The sequence below is a fragment of the Podarcis filfolensis genome (assembly GCF_964270895.1).
Source record: "Podarcis filfolensis genome assembly, chromosome: 7".
Classification (NCBI taxonomy): Eukaryota; Metazoa; Chordata; class Lepidosauria; order Squamata; family Lacertidae; genus Podarcis; species Podarcis filfolensis.
In genome coordinates this window covers 31,208,034-31,227,749 of record NC_139603.1, presented here as the reverse complement: position 1 = coordinate 31,227,749, position 19,716 = coordinate 31,208,034, and the positions used below count along the sequence as shown (strand labels likewise).

The following is a 19,716-nucleotide window of genomic DNA, read 5'->3' as shown; positions in this document are numbered from 1 at the left end:
TATTATTTGAAAGGTGGCTGGAAAACATCATTCTGGGAAACAAGTGTGAAATAAGGGCATCTCCTTAAATTACCTAGCCCGCCTCTTCATTTCTACATGCTGAACAGCCAAAAGAGCCAAGAGCAATCAAGGTAGCTGCTTTCCTTTCTCTCTGCCTCCCTCCTGACCTCTGTGCCATCAGATCCCTCTGAAACATTATCAGCACCTGTAACTCTAAGCATCATACCTGACACAACCAGAAACATAAGACTCATTCTGAAGAAATACAGATAGCACCAACACCATCAAGTGTGCATGAGATCATCTAACATCCCTACCCAATGCATGCAAGAGTTTGCAGTCAGATATTATAAAGGCTGTAAACAGACCTCAAATGGATGTGAGCAAGCATGTTATTCTCAACAGAATAGTATTTCTCCTGCTAGGTCTTCATGGACTTCATGGACTTACACATCAATGCCACTGAACTTGTTTGGATAGGGACTCCTAACAGCAAACAGGGCATTTAGTTGGGATGGCAGGCTGCCTGCCTAAAGATTTTATTGCCGTAGCCGTTTTAAACTCCCTGGAGTAAACACTACTATAGGGGTGGCAATAAGTTTCACTAGAATGTCAAACTGATGGGCGCCCTCAGATGAACACAATGTTTACAATCAGAAGCAGATCAGAGTACATTTGAGCTATTGTGAGGCAAAGCATTTTCAAAGGCTGAAATCCTATGTATTACCTTCTTGGGATGACTTCTGTATAAATGGGACTTAAAGATAAAGGGACCCCTGAGGGAGGTCCCTGAACTTTAAGGGTGCTTTCCCAATAGCTATACCACGGGTAAAATCAACAAGTGCTTCTAACAATTAAACAGCTGGTTATGCAGTCATATTTATGATACTGTTGTGAGCTTTGGTATGGTGTTGAGCTGTATGCCAGACCCCTCTAATCCCTGAATCCAGCAAGCTTTCTACTCATGGGAATAGCCAAACTAGCCCCTCTCTCAACAGGCAAAGCCAGAGTTGAGGGCAGAGTCGGAGTGATGAGAGCTAGAGAAGCAAAGCAGCAAGCTGAGATAAGACAGAGTTACAGAGCAATGTTTTATGTTTGTTTCAATCCAAGGCTGCAGCAATAGGAGAAACAAGACCCTACTGGGGTGTTAATGCTGCGAACCCCTCCATCATAGGCTCAGGCTGTAGGTATGTGTAAATAAACCATATATCATAAAGACACCACAGTCTCTACTGTCCCTCATTCCAAAAGGAAACATGAACCCTGGGAAAGCAACTGGAACCCCTGGGATCCAACACTGTTCGGAGATAGGGGTGGAGTGCAACAGTGTTAGTCCCAATTCTTCCTCTTGATTTTCATGGAAAGACCTCACAGATCAATACTAAGAACATCCTGCCTTCTAGAAGATTTTCAGAATTTCACAAGAAAACAATCACAGGAATGGTGAAGGAACTCCCCAATTACCAGGTTCAAATGTTCCATTGAGAATTATAAGATAATACAAAGCCATTGTAAGATTAGCTTCGCAATAGGTTTTTTCTCCAAAGCAGGAATGTTTATTGCTTTCCCAACATTACATTTTTATGCACCAAAAAGCAAAAGTATGATTTCCAAAGGTAGATATATGTAATGTAATCAAATACACATCCATATTTTTTTTAGAACAAAACATGACACTGAATCTTTAGAAGGGTTTATGTTGTTTGTTTTAAGCAACTAAAAAGGTAAAGGTACCCCTGCCCGTACGGGCCAAAGTAGTTGCTTGTTTTAAGCAACTACTGAACCATTAATATCCAGCCAAAACTAAGACTTGGAGCCTGATTGTTAGCTGCTTGAAAACATATTCCCTGATGTCCATGGGACTTCCTGTCAGGTGGAACTTAGTTAAGAGTAGTGTTTCTTTTCCTGGTTAGCTATCTACTTCATGTATGGGATGAAAAGTTGCTATGAGGATTTTAAGTCCCCTCCATTATATCTTGGCTAAGAAGGAAAAGTGTGTCCTTACTTCCTCACTCATGCCCCAAACCCATGTAAACATTTACATTAACAGCTTACTGATTGGGGTAAAACAGCCATATAAGCAGTGTGAGATCTTTCCCTTTTCTACTGTTTCTCTTTCCTTCATTTCTACCTGGGAAGAAAACAAAGATATGCAAAATACAACTCAAATTTGTTGGGTCTTAGGCCATATGACTGGTAAAGCTCAAAACAAATGAGAACTTCTGCTCCGTACTGGAAGCACAGGACACAAACCAGAAACCAGCAAACAAGGCATTCTGAGTTATTATTCACTTGGTGTTAAATACTTATGATTTTGGCAGATCTATTAGTCCCTTGAACCCTGATGTACAGCATGCCTACAGAGCTATGCCTATTTAAAGGCAAGCAGCAGCTGTCTGTGGCTCTTAATCAAGAATAATGCCTGAGAATAAATCACTGCCTTTTCAGAGACTGCGTTTTTCAAATTATTGCAATTCCTGCTCTTTCTGCCCCATCCCTAAAAATACGAGGTGGTTCACAGAAGAGAGTTGCTTACAAGAACAGAGACATATGGATGCCCTGCCTCTCTCGGCAGTCTGCAGTTTCTGTTTTTAAAAAAAGGCACGAAGTGAGCCTGTAAACAGATGCAAACAAGTTTAGAAGCAGACTAATTCAAAATTTCAAACTGTGTCAAAACTTTCCATTCATTCTGCCATGGTAAAAAGCTGACAGTTCTCCCAAGAGACCCACAACATGCCATTCTCAAGGTCCATGGCAGGAGTACTTCCTGCATTCAAAACGCCTTGCAAAATGTGAATTAACACTTTCTTTTTTATGTCACTGCATAAAGATTTTTGCCATACTCTACTGGGACTCTATGGCTGCCAATGCTATACAAGTGAAATGGTGTGTATAGAAAATATGTGTGCACGGCTCTCTGCCATTTAGTACAGGAATCAAACATGACACCGTCTACACAGCACATGGACTTGTTCAGTGACCGGGCCTGACATTTATCAGGGACTATCTACATTAAAGCATGTATCAGTGTTATGCCAGTTCCCCCAAATAAGTCTGGAACTTCTAGATCTAAAACTATAATTCACAGAGAAATAATTCCCTGGGGAAATGGGATAACGGTTAAAACAGTTTAAGTCCACTGTATAAAGTATAAGCTGAAGAACCAGTGTTTGAGATGAACTAAATCAGTTTCGTGAAGTTCACTGAACTAGTTCAGAAATCTCTGAAGTAGCTGCCATAATTGCCAGGTGAACTAAAGATGAATTAAGCTTATTTTGGTGTAGAACTCTGAATGATTTCTAATTCAGCCTCACATTCACTCACTCCCAATCCCCCCCCCCAGCAAGTGGCCTGGACTCTTAGTTTTCATAAAATAAACGAAGTCAATCAGAAAGGAAGGAAGAAGAAAGTTAGAAGGCAAAACTAGAGGCAATATTCTAATGCTTATTTGGCAGGTGAGGGCTGCAGCTACTAAGGACGCTCAGTTACTGTTGCTAAGCAATCCAAAGAAAGGTATGTGAGGCATTTCCTTATCTGCCCTGCTGAAGAGATGCAGTCTCTTCCAACAGGAGCAGCTTGCAGTGAGAAGTACAGGGACCAGGAACAAAGCAGACAATACCTTGTGCCTTTAACAGCTGTGTGGTTGGCACAAACTGAACCGCGTAAGCATTTTCTAGCATGAAAATACAATTATGGGGAAAGCTTCAAAGGCTGACATACATCTGTAATACATCTTATTAGTTACCCATAGCCCCTGATTTAACTTTTGGACCATGTACTTCAGTACAGCAGCTTATAACATTTTGAATACTGAAAATATTTTGCAAACAGTGAACTTTACTTTTTATGAACGACAAACTTATTCTGGCTGAACCTGATCTGAACTAGTTTGTTTTGTTAAAGGATGAGCAGGAACGGCAACTAATTCCTTTTTGAAAAGGATTATCTTGAACCAGAACTAGTTCATTTTTTAAAATGAAATTGTAAGTGTTCAAGTGTCCACTTGTTTCATTGCAAAGGAGGATGACAAGGAATCAGAAAAAGTGCCCCCCCACAACCTTTCTCCCGACAGAGAAAGAATACTGACAGCAGGGACCCAAACCAAAGTAGGGCACTTTCCAAATTTGTTAGGTGCTAAGGATTCGTATAGCAGCAATGCTTAAGTGTCCAGAGTATCTTTGCAAAGGAGACAAATGGGAAGAAAACCAAAACAACTGGTCATGAGCCATGGCCTCATTGGCCATGTCCTCATGACTCCCTAGCAGCCCTGCCAGGTGCAGTGGACACCAACCATCCAAGCTAATACCTAGACGTATCTTGCATGTATAAAAGGAAGCATAACACCATGTGCATTATTTTTCTAAATAAAATTGTGTTCTTCCTTAGCAGATGGTTGGGATCTCACAATGCTAAATTTGTAGCCAAATATATTTGCTACCATCCAAAAGAGAAAGAATGGAGGGTGTAAGTTAGAGGAAAAAAGATGCTGCTTTGTAAACAAATAATTTCTAGATGGATCTGGCTCCAAGCAGTATTTTAAAATGAGATTTGGCTCTGCATTGTGTCTGGTGGTGAAATGATGTAATTATAGGTAAGAGGCAGAAATGCTTTAGCTGAAACTGAAATTGATTGCATTCACCCCAGAAATGAAAACATCAGTCCAACCCTTAGCTATGGAACACCCTTTAGAAAAATTAGCAACCCCCATTTCATTGTCATGAATTCCAGATTTGTCAGCAGGATTAACCACTTAACAAGTATAATATGAACACATATTTCTAAGTTAAGAACTCAGACGCTGTATGAACTTTTGCCCAAAGTTGCTGTTGTTTTAAATCACCAAGCTGTAAAATTTTAACAGATAAGGGTTTATATAGCAATGGTAAAATTTACAGCTTGATAACGATGATGCTGAAAAATGCTATCACTCTAAGAAAAAGAAGTCTAGCATTGCTCTGCCTCATAGACATTATCTAAAGAAAAAAGACCACAACCACCACATTAGGTGAGACACATGTATCCTGATATGATGCATGTTTACTTAGAAGTTACATTTTGCTGCCTTCAATGACATATGTGTGCACAGGACTGCAGCCTTACACCCTGATCCTATGTTTGCTTTTTTCAGAAGGAAATTCCACCGAGTTGAATAGGACTTATTCCCAGTATGAGTATTTAGGACTGAACCATATTTAACTAGTGAACTCAATTCCTTGCAGGCAGAACTCAGGGAGATGTGCCCCCAAATATATATGTGTGAAGTTAGCATTATTAGTCTCTGGAAGTACAGCTAGATGCCAAGTGCTGCTGGCTTCTTGAGAGTCAGAGATGAAATTTATATACAGGCGGTGACCATTTTCCATGGGGGTTCTGTTCCCGCCCCCTGCCCCACATTGGCGGAGCTCATATAAGTGTGCCCCACCCTCCTATGCCCTGCCTCTGTTCTGACCTCTTCTGGGTCCTAAAGGACCCATGCATTGGCGAACACGTGTCATTTGGATATGCCTGTAACGGTTGCCGCCTGCAAAATAATTATGCATATTTTAACAGCTAAGACAAACAAAACCTTGTTCATATATATGGCACTTTCTGGCATCACATTTTTACTGCTGAAATACATCTGCTGTAGTATTCAATATTACGTTATTACATCTGAATAAAATTTCAGTTCTTTAAGGAATCATAAATTGGCAGGTGTACCAAGACATAGAACACTTCTAGCTATTTGTTTTGTGAATCTTCGTACAGTTCATATCTAAGAGATCGAGCTGGTTATTCGTGTGTGGGAGAAATGTCCTCCAAGGAACAGTGTTACAATGCAAGTGGAGGACTGAAAGGAAAACATGTCCCATATGAAAAATAGGGAACACCACACACTATTACATCATTACGTTAAATAATTCAATTATTATGGCTTCAAGTGGTAATGAAATACATGGTGCTCTCTAAAGAACTGAAAGGCACCACCAAATAAGTCTTGGGTGTCAGTAAAGCCATCCTCTTTTTATTGTAATTACTCAACACCAAAAATATTTACAGAGGAAGTATTCAGTAATGGTTATTGCATAGCTTACTCACAACATTCACTGTCGTCGGTTGGGAGTCCCAGATTATCCTTCACCTTGAAGAATTTGCAGGCATTGCTGGATTGTTCACAGGCCCTCAGTGGTGCTCTCTTTCAAATAAAATAGAACATTTTTTGAGTAAGAAAATCTGTATGCTGTACTTGACAAATTGTCAATAGGTTTCTATAAGCTTAAAGGAACAAATGTAATTAAGACTGGGGATCTCACTCCTGGCTCCCAAGCTTAATGACTGGCTGTGCTTGCAGTTTCGATTTCCGTGCCACCACAGCTGAGATGGGACTTGCTTGGTAAACACATAAAACACATATGGCTCCACTACAGCAAAGTAATCCGCAAAGGTGGGGCTTTATATTGTCACGATATCGGCATTATATCTGTGCTTCATTTAGTACACAGGGGTGAAGAGGCCACCCACACATAAGCATGTGCATGGTCAGAGCTGTTATTAGGAATACGTCATAAGTCTGCATGGTACTGTACAATCTGAAGCAATAAGTGCACTGTACAATTCTGCAGTGCTGTGAAAATTTCCACTTGGCTATCATCCAGACCCACCCACTAAGAAAAACACTTACAGTATAAAGTGCAACAGCAGTTAAAGAGCATTCAGTATGTTCACAGATTCCCAGCTTCAATCCCGAATAAGGAGGATTGTTATATTTTGCCTGAACCACGACCCTAGTTTGTTTTTCCATATTTGTTATACTACCTCCCATATATAAGAGACACATATTCTGTGGTTTGGGAATTTCTGCTAGTGGATATAAGGAACATACATGCAACTTCTAAGTACCAAACTAGAATTTCACCCTCTGGTCATTGTGCCAAATTACTCCCCCCCCCCAACGTGTACATTATGTGAAGGTACATGACTGAAGTGTGGAGAAAAGTATAAATACCAAACAGTTTGTTCACTAATATTTTGGAACAGGTGATGTGAGTTTATGGCTAAGGAAACAGCAAAATCTGCAGTTAAAATTCACCTAATTTTATGTCAGAATGTAAGAACCTTTGAAGTCATGTTATACTCTCAGATCATTGGTTCCACTGCAGTGCACTACAGAATATTCCTCAGGCACAGAATCCAACTGTGCTACTACTGCACAGAAGGATGGCCCAGCACAAAAGGTATCAAAGCGACTTACAATTATAAAAGCATACCTAATACAAACCTTTAAACACACACACACACAAAAAAAATTATTGACTGAAATGGCTCATCCATCATCCTTCAATAACATCTGAAAGCAAAATGTTTGCAAAGGAAGTGGTATGTGTGGCAACAGAACTTGCCGGCAGGCCACTTCTCATATTGGCCCAATTGGTAAACTAATTGATGAACAGGACTGGGCCTTATGTATTTCCTCTACTGCAAGAAAGCTAACTAGTACAACTACAAAATTGAACCAGTTATGGTGGGTCTGTATCTTTCATTTCTTTAATTTAGCATAAACAAGTTTTTCAACAGTAATAAAATTTGATGGAACATACCATGCTTCAAATTATAACGAGAGACCAATGTATTAACAGTTGGAAATGGTGTACCAGCAGCACTATAGCATTTTCCTTTGCAAACAAAAGTATTTTGCTATGAGGAGAAGGGAGCTCCTAAGCTTGATCTGAAAGCCAGACAGCTGTGCCTAACAATGCTCTACTCTCTTGGTATTTGCACAATACCTCCCTCTTTCAGTCCTGTGAGGTGCTCTGTAATTTGGTTGTTCTAATTCACAGTTCAGGTAGCACTAATAAAAATGCAGTTACAAATGCCAGCAACCATGTTCCCATTTAATTTTTCATATTATCTCATCACTAATCCTTCATTCGCTTGTATACACTAGTTCACTTCCTCTTCTCTTTTGCATGGAATAAGCCTTAAACAGGTTGACTCATGTTCCAGTGACACCAGGCAGAGATGAAACAAGGCTTTTTTAAAGTGCATGCCATTCACATTATTTAATGTGCATATTATGCATCATTTTCAACACATTTCTAGGGTTCGAAGTAGTGAATTTGTTATCCTTTCCTTTAGCAGTAATATCACCACCACAATTGGTATTTATCAGAGTAAGACCCACTGAAATTAATGGACATTACATGCAGGTCCTGCTATTGGAACACTCATTATCCAAAATTTCAGTTATCCAAACCCAAAGAATTATATCTAAACCTTGCTACACGAACAGCTGATTCAGATACCCACACTACCTGAGTTTCCCCACTACCTTACTTATTTGTGTTTTGCTGGTTGGGCAAAAACCATGGTGGCAGAGATATCAGACAAATCAGGCAGCGTGAGAGATCAGACAGGGAGTAGTTTGTCTTTTGCTGATTGGCTACAGCAGTTTGGGGCAGAAACCCAGGAAGGAGAGAGATCGGACAAATCACAGAATAGAAATACAGTGGTGCCTCGCAAGACGAAATTAATTCGTTCTGCAAATTTTTTCGTCTAGCGAATTTTTCATCTTGCGAAGCACGAAATCCCATAGGAATGCATTGAAAATCAATTAATGTGTTCCTATGGTCAAAAAAGTCCAAACAAAGCCAAATTTGGTACAACAAGAGTTTATTAAGTGCTCTTTAAAGTCACACATACTGTAAAGAGCATTTCAAAATTCAAACCCAGAAATTTTTTTAAAAAACAGCAGAGTGGCCCAATGGTCACAGAAAATCATAAAAATGCAGAAAAAAACCCACAAGCTTCCAGATTCTTGCAAACCCCTCCCCCAACACCAAGTCCTTGAATTCCAAACACCCCAACCCAAAATCCAAACCCCCCCAAAAAAGTTTTAAAAGCTTAACTTACCAAATGGCTGCAAAAGAAGTTTTGGAAAAGCTTCAAAAATCACCAAAGTCTTTAAAAACCTCAAAAAAGGCTACTATGTACACTGCGTTCTATGAGTTGCTCCTCGAAGTCAAGTCGCAACTGTATTAACAGTGTTGAGAAAAAGGAAACAAACTTGCAAGACATTTTCGTCTTGCGAAGCAAGCCCATAGGGAAATTCGTCTTGCGAAGCAGCTCAAAAAACAGAAAAACCTTTCGTCTAGCGAGTTTTCCGTCTTGCGAGGCATTTGTCTTGTGGGGCACCACTGTATTCCCATAGAAAATAATGGAAACCATCAGCTTGTTATGTGAACGGTCACCTAATGAATGATTTCCTGGGAATGCAATGTGTTTAGACAGTGGAACCAATGGGCCTACTCCAAGTAGGACTTAGTTGACTACAACCAAATACATTTGTGGATCACTTATTTCTTTTCCAAGTATGAAACACACACTGCTCATCATTAATGCATAAGCTGCACTAAATTTAATTAAAAATTCCAGGGTTCACTCCACACCCCACTGCTGAAAGCCAGAGACACAGGGGCCACAATCCAACAAAGAGTTAACTGAAGCTCATTCATTGGCTTCAACTTTGCGTTGCACTGTGATCAGGGCTTCTTATTATCTGCTCTAAACACTGCTAGTACAATGATTACCCAGTGTCTAATATTAAGCAGTGTCTATTTGTTAGTTGCTTTATATTTCCCAGGGCAACCAAAAGTGACTTATAACCAAACAGAATTCCCAGAAGAGGTATGGATGCTCCCATCTGCCTAGGATGTAAAGGCTGCCATACTGCACAGTGCAGCCCAAGGTAGAAAACCCACAACCCTCAAGTTGTTGTTGGACTACAATTGCCATCAACCTTGACTACTGGCCATGCTAGCTGTGGCTTCCAAACCAGGCTGCCCCTCCACTCAGTGGGCTGCAATCAAGCTAAGTGCATTGTGTCTCAGGAGAGCCACCCATTCTAAACTGAGGCCCCTCAGCATCTCATATTAACTGAGATATGAGGAGCATAAGACACATCTAAGGTAAAGTTAAAGGTAAAGGTAAAGGGACCCCTGACCATTAGGTCCAGTCGTGACTGACTCTGGGGTTGCGGCGCTCATCTCGCTTTATTGGCCGAGGGAGCCGGCGTACAGCTTCCAGGTCATGTGGCCAGCATGACTAAGCCGCTTCTGGTGAACCAGAGCAGCGCACAGAAACACTGTTTACCTTCCCATTGGAGCGGTACCTATTTATCTACTTGCACTTTGAGGTGCTTTCGAACTGCTAGGTTGGCAGGAGCAGGGACCGAGCAATGGGAGCTCACCCCGTCGCGGGGATTCAAACCACCGACCTTCTGATCAGCAAGTCCTAGGCTCTGTGGTTTAACCCACAGCGCCACCCACATCCCTAAGACACATCTAGGTGGAGTCTATTAGACAAAAACAACTTTCCCGCAATTTCTGACATGAAGAGGTGGTCAGAAGAAGAAAACTTATGTGTACAGAGGAACCTGAGTGAGAGGCAAAAGGGAAGGTGGAAAAACTGACAGTTGATTGTACCCTAAGGCTGCAATTCTGTTCACAAATAAGCTATTACATCCCGTCAAAGTCAATGGACTCTAAGAAGCCTCAGCAAGATTACAGCTTACAATAACTTGTACCTTTTTATTGCTGGGGTCAGCTGTTTTGTTGACATAACCAGCTATTATTAAAATATCAGAAGTCCAATACAGGAAGAATTCAAAAACCTGAATTAAAAAAAGACCACTTTTGCATCCACCTACTCACAGTACTTTTTATACACGCAGACGTTCTGCTGGGCTAGATAATAGGAGCTGTCAATTCAATTTCACAATGTGCTCATTCCCAGGAGTATTTCATTGTTTTAGCATTTTATTTTATTTTTAAAAAGAGACCTCTTATTTTGCTTAGTATTTTTTTAAAGTACTATTAATGGCCAATTCTAATCCATTCCCCTCAAAAATTAAAAAAACCAAGACTTTCCACTCTGAAGTTAGCAGCATGATCAGATTTGATTTGCATTAGGCAAGGATGCTAAACTGCTGACCAGCCGATAGCATGTGACTTTATGTTATCTGGCTGCTGTGCAGTGGGTGCTCCATGCACAGAGAGGCCATCAGGCTCACAGAAGCAAGGAAGGATAAGCAAGCCAAATCCAGCTTTGCTGAGAGCTTCATCTTTCACCCTTTCCTCATCATGTCTTATTCCCCAAGCCTTGCATCATTATTTATAAGCTGAATTTCAGGGCCCAAACAACGCCACGCCCCCCAGCAATGTACAAAATTCAGAAAAATATAGTAATATACAAAATCAAAGTTAAAACATCTTATTAAAAATGGAGGACCAGCATTAAAACACCCCCCAAAGCACATGTTGTAAATAACTATGATAGATTTATTATAGTAATTTACAACATGTGCTTTGGGGGGGATGTTTTAAGCTCTCTTACTGACACAGAGATAGGGGGGTCACAAGTCTTTCCAGTGGCATTGAGTATCCCATGTGGAGGGAACATTCCTCTTTGCTCTGACCTGGTGTCTCATTTGTACGCTTGAGTAATACCCTCCTCTTTCTTCATTCACCATGCCAGGAATATAATTCACAAGTGAGCACATACCCCTCAAGGTTTGGAGTTGATGACAGGAGGACTTCTGCATCTATGTTTCTGAGTCCCCTTGGGCAAGATATCTCAAGTGGGTTCCCTCAAAATATGAGAGACAGGGAGAGAACTGGGTCTCTCCTGCTGCTTCCAGCCTTCTCTTAAAAAAACCTGGTACATTTTTAAAAGACCACCACCAACAACAACCCACCCCTGCTTAAGTTCCTGGTATTAAAGGAGCTTTAATTTGCTTACAATCATCTACAAAGCATGATACAAAGCACCTCTCTCATTACAAAATAATGGAAGGGTGCAAATTTGCCGCTCTTTGACATTCTGTGAACTGGATAAGACACTGAGTGCAAACTGATACTTCCTTCAGTAATTCTCCAATTTATAGAGAACGGGGGGGGGGGCAGGGAGTATATGTCTCTCATATGCAAGAGACTGTCCATGTCCCATTCTTGAGTCCCCCGTCTTAACTTATGTTCCAACCTTCTACACCTCCAAACTCAGTATTATTTTCCACTTTCAATTCTTGAACAAAAGGTTACGTGACAGGCGTTGATAGCTGAAACAGAGGAACAAACATCTCTTTAAAAGATGTTTCTCATTTATTTCTAATTATTCTTGTTAGACTGCAATAAAAATTGCTTAAAGCAGCTTATTACTTCTTCTCGAAAGCACGCCGAAGTGCAAGTAGATAAATAGGTACGGTAAATGGCGTTTCCATGCGCTGCTCTGGTTCGCCAGTGGTCATGCTGGCCACGTGACCCGGAAGCTGTCTGAGGACAAACGCCGGCTCCCTTGGCCGATAGAGTGAGATGAGCGCGCAACCCCAGAGTCGTCCGCGACTGGATCTAATGGTCAGGGGTACCTTTACCTTTTTACAATTAAGAATATTTCTGTAATCAAGAGATTCCAAATGTAGGAAATATGGAGAGAGAGAAATTGTCCCCCAATCTCAAGCAAAATTGTTTTGATGTAAATTCCACTGAATTCGTTAGAATTAGAAACAAGAATGATCAACCTAAATTTAAACAGTATCAACTAATAATAGGTTCAAATACATGTGCACAGGAAACCATACTTGGGACTTGATAGGTATTATAGGAAACATAATATGACTACTTTTTCAAATAGTAGTTAACAGAAAAGGTTGGAAATCCAGTTTGTGAAACCTTTGATATATAAAGTGATGCAACAAGTGTTTTAGCTCAATGTCAAAGCAAAGTATAAGCAACAACAGTTAACAGACCCTGTTGCTAATTTACTACATGCAGCGACATGAGCAGAACAATGATTACTCTGTGTAGAGTATTTCCTGCTAAATACTCCACCCAACAGTCAATGTCTCATATTTAAACACAAGATTAACAGAGAGCGAGGAAAAGATGCAATAAAACGCACAGCTGGCATTTCTACTTTATAAACTAACTAACCCACATCAAAAGGTGTTCCCCTCTAGCGCTTCAGCAGGTAATCTTCGGATTTACTGCCAAGTGCTGCTCCTGATTCTTAGCGCTCATTGTTTGAAACCGCTGGAATTTATGGTAAAGGCAAGTGTAGTCTCAGTAATATCTTCAGTGTACATCACCTTGAGTAGGTTGTTTAGAAGATGATGAATCAATGATGATGATAATAGAAATAATAGTACAGAGGATACTAGTGTTGTTGTTTTTAAAGGATTGCAAATGCATGTAAAGATTTGCGATGGTTACCTCTGAGAACGACTGCCGTAGGAATTCAATGATTCACCCACATTTAGGTTCAAATGAACACATCTCTCCAAACCTTCCCCCCAATCAACAGGTGAGATAGCAGTTTTGAGTTGAAGGGAAAGGTGCAAGCAGCCTGTCTCTGGCCCATTCCTTCCAATCTAATTTGACTAAGGCTGATTTTACCGAGGGTTGGGGGGAGACACCAGATGAAGTGGGGGAGAGGGAAAACAGAACTTCATCTAATGTGTAATTAGAACCATAGGATGTCATCTTCATAACAGAAGTTTCATTCCTCAAATAATTTGCAGTTGGACAGGCAAATGCACTGAATGAATTTATTATACCAATGAGGCCATTTCTAGCATTGGTACAGTCCTACTAAAATCAAAACAGAGCCCAAACACCAAGCAGAGCTCTTACTTCTTATCTGAAAAGGGACGGGTGGTGGTGGTTATTCAGTGAAAGAATGTGATACATCCATTGTCCTTTCTTTTCTATCTTAAGCATTGAAATGCTTTTATTTTCCTATGTCCAGAAAAAGAAAGAAAGAAAGAAAGAAAGAAAGAAAGAAAGAAAGAAGAAAATCTAACACTCTGGAGTCTGCTGTGATATATAATTATAATTCATTTTAAAATACTAATTTTAAAAGTTCACTAAAAATCTGCTATGTCTATTTATTTGGAAAGCGTTTGAACTTTATTATAGGGTTGGAATGAGAGAGAGAGAGAGAGAGAGAGAGAGAGAGAGAGAGAGAGAATGAATTCCTGGGGACCAGCTTCTGTTTGCAATGCCATTCTGAACCTCTCCCCTAGTGACAGCTTCTGTTCGGCTGTGATCCTTTAAAAAAGAAGAAAAGGCAGAAATAGCAGCAAATCTTCAGTGAGCAAAGCTGCCTGCCTCAGAACCAGGGGGGGGGCAGTATGGTGTTACATAGGTATGACTTAGAGAAAGATCTCTAAGACCTGGGGAACAAAACAGGAAAGATGTTCCGTCCCCCCCATGAAATGGTGCTAATCAACATCATGGCACACACACACACACACACACACACACACACACACACATATATTAACAGTGAACTCAAGAGTTATGGCAGGTATGTAGCCAAAACACACCTACTGACAGAAACATGAGTGAGGCATCAGCATGCTTGGGAAATGTCAAACTTTGTGGAAAGTAAACTATAGATAGTAAATACATATATATATTGGGCAAGGGCTAAGAAAACAAAACTCTGAGCATGCTCAACCGCCATAGAATGTCAGAATCTCTAGGCAAGTGGAGATGGAAAACTGAGGTGGAGTATCCTGACAGAAGATATAGATGTGTGGCAACGTGAACAGGAGCAGATCATGCTAGAAATTTTTGTTGCAGGTCCTACTTGCAGTCTTTTATTTTCCAGAGTCTTATGGCTCAGGTTTTTAATGTGGAGGGTGGGGAATGGCAGCTGACAGGGTGGTGGTGCTTATTTGACTTCCCAATGCAGAGGTCAGTGCCGGTAAGGGCAAGGCAATAGGGAGGTCAGTGCAGTGTGGACACAGCGACAGGAATGCCAAATTAGCTTTGTTGCTGTACTTGCACCATTCTGTTCCCTCACAATGGTTCTCATAATGGATCTGAATATATGTGGTGATGTGAGGGCAGATCTCTGGTAACAGTGGTAATAGTTTTTATACTTCCATGACTCTCTACAGCTGCTGTTAGAATAACCTTTTCCTTATTATGCCAGTCAAGTAGTGAAAGGAATAAAGGATACATATAGCATGTCCTAAGAGGCAGGAGGACACACACGTAAGCAGAATGGAAACAAAATCTAATTTTGGTTAACAAGGAGGTTAGAATCGCCTCCTCACAAGAGGGAAATCTTCACTTCTTGCCAAATTATATAAATTGGCAAGCCACACATACTATCTTTTCAAGGAACCGTAACACCCCAAAACTTCAATGACTAGCACTGGCTCAACTCTATCTACTAGCCTGCTGACTTGGCATCTTCTTCTTTTGAATTTTTATCCTGACTGAAATTACTTCCTGGAAGAAGTCAGTGTGCCGTGATTGGATACACAATTATCAGCTTCAGCTATGTCAACTGTGCATAATGTGATTCCCACACAAGTTGCTGCTTTCTTTCCCAGCTAAGCTACTATGTATTTTAAGTAGCTAGGCTAAACATTTTTAAGGAAACTATATATAGTGGTTATATTTTCAACCATCTCTGCTTCACTCTCCTAATAGAAAAGTAGTGTCCCAGCAAACATATGTATGTGCATGTGCGCGCGCGCTTCTGTGTGTGCACATATCCGAAAGAGATGCATGCTTTACTGCATAATGTGGAATCTGGCATTGGGTTGGCTCCTAAGACAACTTGAGGAAGTTTGTGGAATACAGATGTCCTTCCCTGCCTTCTCAAAGCAGCCCCATGACAACTCACCCCACATTTTTATGGAGGATCCCCTTGACACCTCCCCCATCCTGGATATGGTTTTATTTGGGGGGGGGTGCATAGGGAGGAGGATAGTACAAGAAGTCTTCCTTCCATGTACTTCCTTAACATCTTACGATCCAAGCCACCAACATTTTGTTCTACTGCATATGATAACGAACAAGGAAAATTTACACAAAGAATCTGGTGAAAGAAAAGAAGTATAAGGATTCTAGTTTACCCACACAACTAGCTGTTGCCTATTGCTCTGAGCAACTAACTGGGAGTATGTAAAACTGGCAAATTCTCATATTTTTTGTAAGCATACAACACGATTTTGCATTTCTTACGTCCTTCCACATATTGCAAAAAAAAACAAAAAACAAGTAGTATAACCAACAAGTTACTAAACTAGGCTAAGGGCTGGAAGATACAATCGGCAGACTCACACATATGTTTGTTGATGGGTTGTACCACTTCACACAGGTCATCAAATGCTGAAATGCTCCCCTAATAAACTCTCTGCATATACAAGGTGGCATGTCAGGGAGACTGCTGGAGGCAATTTTAATGAAATGAAATGTTTTTACAGATACAGTGATGTTACTGTTTAAATTTCATACATCTCTGTGAGGACAATGTGTACACCTGCATTGTGAACCACTACAAAGCAGCGTTTTCCTGCTTTTAATCTCCTGCCACCAGCATATTTTATATTGGAAAGGACCATCGTTCCCAGAGAGAGAGAGAGAGAGAGCGCTTCCTTTTCTATAGGCATGCTAATGCACCTGTTCAAAACTACATCCATTTACAAGTGATCAAAAGGCATATTAGATACTATATGCAAATCTGGAAATATATGCAAATGTACATTCACTCCCAGCCAGTCCTTCAAATTTAAAATTAGTCTCTACCAAGTGCATTGCGTAGCATATTACAGGCATTCACAAGGGAGCCTGATGCCACAAGAGAGGTTAAGAGATATTCTTCAAATCACTTGTAATTTGCTTCACCTCATCAGTTGTTGCATAAGGGGAATATGGTTTGTTTGTTTATGCTGTTCATATGCTGATTTTTGACACATTTTCAAAGCAGTATGCAAAAAAACATGAAAGTATTGTTCATGCCACTCCAATCTCTGAGAGATGCAATATTCCAGGGGTTCCAGGTGCATATTTCCTTTTCGAAATGAGGCACAGCAGACTCTTTGTGTCTTTATGATATATGGGTTATTTACATATACCTGAGCCTATGGTGGAGGGTTCACAGCATTTACAACCCAAAAGGGTCTTATTTCTGCCACAGCTGCAGCCTTGGATACGAGCAGGAATCAGCCATGGCTCTCTCTCTGCCTTTTTCAGTCTGCAACTTATTTCCCCCTTCTAGGTCACATCATAACCAACTCTGCTGTAACTGTGGCATTTGTCTTTCTAACTATCTAAGAGGGACCCCACCCATTTGATGTCTAAGCAATGACAAACCTAGACAGCATCTTAAAAAGCAGAGACATCACCTTGCCAACAAAGGTCCGTATAGTTAAAGCTATGGTTTTCCCAGTAGTGATGTATGGAAGTGAGAGCTGGACCATAAAGAAGGCTGATCGTCGAAGAATTGATGCTTTTGAATTATGGTGCTGGAGGAGACTCTTGAGAGTCCCATGGACTGCAAGAAGAACAAACCTATCCATTCTTAAGGAAATTAGCCCTGAGTGCTTACTGGAAGGACAGATCCTGAAGCTGAGGCTCCAATACTTTGGCCACACCATGAGAAGAGAAGACTCCCTGGAAAAGACCCTGATGTTGGGAAAGATGGAGGGCACAAGGAGAAGGGGACGACAGAGGACGAGATGGTTAGATAGTGTTCTCGAAGCTACCAGCATGAGTTTGACTAAACTGCGGGAGGCAGTGGAAGACAGAAGTGCCTGGCGTGCTCTGGTCCATGGAGTCACGAAGAGTGACTAAACGACTAAACAACAACAGCAACAGCAACAACAGCAGCAGCAGCAACAACAACAACAAGGGGGGGCCTCTCCTTGCTTTCCTAATGGCCCATCACCTTTCCTTTTGTTTCCTTAATGGCTCATCACCCCATTCAATACCTCATGAAGAAGCTAGCCTGGCTTATATTTTAACACTTTCTGCGTCTTGGGGTTAAAAAGGTCTGGCACCCAGTTTAACACTCCAAGTTTTGATTAAATTATAACACTTACTGGTTCTGGAAATTTAGTCTGGCAGCCCCAAACTCACAGCACTACAAATATTAAAACAAAACCCAAACAACAGAAACAGCAGAGCAGTAAAACACAAAAATCAGAGCAAATCAGGCAGATGGTGAAGAGTAGCCTGCTAGAGGACAGAGCCTGCCTTTTCAAACCAAGAAGTATTTCCAGTAACACAGAGTCTGAATGAATGAAAACAATGACTTAATAACTGAGTAGGGATGAAGTGCCAACCACCACCCCCCAATTTCAGTATTTTAAAATTGCAATATGAATGGCTACCTTTTTGTAACAAGAGGGGCTAAAATCATTTCAAAACAGGAGGGGAAAGGGTTGATAACATTCTGTAGAAGGCAGTAACTCAGATTTTGGGTCTTTTTAATTGGAAAACAATGCGGGCTTTCTCGATACAGAGGGCTCGTCACTTACCACTTTGCCATCCTTGGCATGAATTGCAAGCCAAGGTTCTGCAAACAATTAACAGCAATAGAATGTAACAATCCTGGCACAATGTGGCAATGTATGGAAAATGTCATCAACCAGGAGGCAATTAGCAGCTAGTCTGAACAGCACAAGCAGAAGGGAGTGGTTTCCTAACAAAACAGGCCTTGTGGGGGAAAAACTAAGACATTTTTCTCTTACAAAACACAGCATTCTTTGTAAACAGTAAGCTTATATTTCTTGTCGTTTTAAAGATTCCTGCGGATCTTTGTGGAAGAATTACCCTGATAAGAGTCAGGCTTTTTTCTCTATTTTTGCGTTTCCAGCAATGTTTCCCTCAATGTTAAGTTGCCAAGTAAACCCATTCAAAAGTATTTTTTTCTGTTGCTCTTATACCAGCTATATAAAACCTGTAAGAAAGTGTCGCAACCAAACTACAGGCTGCCTTCTCTACATAGCTGTGCCTTTAAGGGCAGCGTTTTGGTTCCTCCCCCCCAAATGTGCCAGATCAGGACCACAGTGGTGGAACGAGGGCGAGGATGGGAAGATTTAAAGCCTATCCCAGCATAGTTCCAATCCACATTGGAACCCTTGTGCCGGCAATTTATGGAGAGAAAAACCCAGCACATAAAGGTACAGCTCCATAGCTAATGTAACATGTAGTCTGGATCTCAGAGTTGTGGTGTTTGCCTGCCTCTCTTAACTATGGAAATCTGTCGATGTTCTTCTCAATACTTTACTCTTCAAAATCACTGTGTGTGTGCGCACTGTGAATTGGTGCACTTTAAAAGTTAACTGCTTCTCAAAGAACTGTTTAAAAACTGACATCTCCAACCACATTTCAAGTTCAAGGTTGGGGGTGTGTGGGGGGGGGGAAATGCTACTTTACAAAGTCTCATCGGTTTCTACAGATGTGCTTGTCTCTTTCTTTTATTATACTTGACAGCCAATCTGTTGGAAATGATTTGTGCAGAAATTTAGTTCAAATTACTTTATAACTAGCCATTTATGAGAAAATGCATTTTTCTGTGTCATAAACTGAAAATGAGAGGCTTTTATCTCTTCTTCTTTAAAAGAAAACAACAGCTGGTATTAAAACAAATCAAAGGCTAGTAATAGCGTGGTCTCACAACCCGAAGCTCCCTTACATTCTGTCAGGCACTCAGAATATTTTCAGACAAGGATGGATGGCGCAATGACCTTTCCTGTAAATGTTACTATAATTTTCAGATATTGTGGCAATATTTCCTTTCTTTGCTGTGATTCACCAGCGTTCTTGTTAGCTATGAAAAGTACTTAAGAAATAGACTGGATTTCACACTCCATAGCTAACTTGAGTGTGGGGCAATCAAGTTGAATTTTCTTATCTCATGGAGAAAGGGTTAAAGGGAAGT

The 19,716-nt window shown here is 40.7% G+C and overlaps 1 protein-coding gene across 40 annotated transcripts in view; it reads right to left on the bottom strand.

Annotated features, from left to right (window-relative positions):
• ATXN1 (ataxin 1) overlaps positions 1–19,716 on the bottom strand; it is a 309,255-nt gene that overhangs the window by 69,065 nt on the left and 220,474 nt on the right. For 31 of the 40 annotated variants that reach the window (XR_014550591.1, XM_083623800.1, XM_083623781.1 and 28 more), the window contains one exon: positions 6,079–6,175. The exons of the other annotated variants lie outside the window; for them this stretch is intronic. The gene's annotated coding sequence lies outside the window, so the exon portion shown is untranslated. The remainder of the gene's footprint in view (positions 1–6,078; positions 6,176–19,716) is intronic. 40 annotated transcript variants of the gene reach the window in all.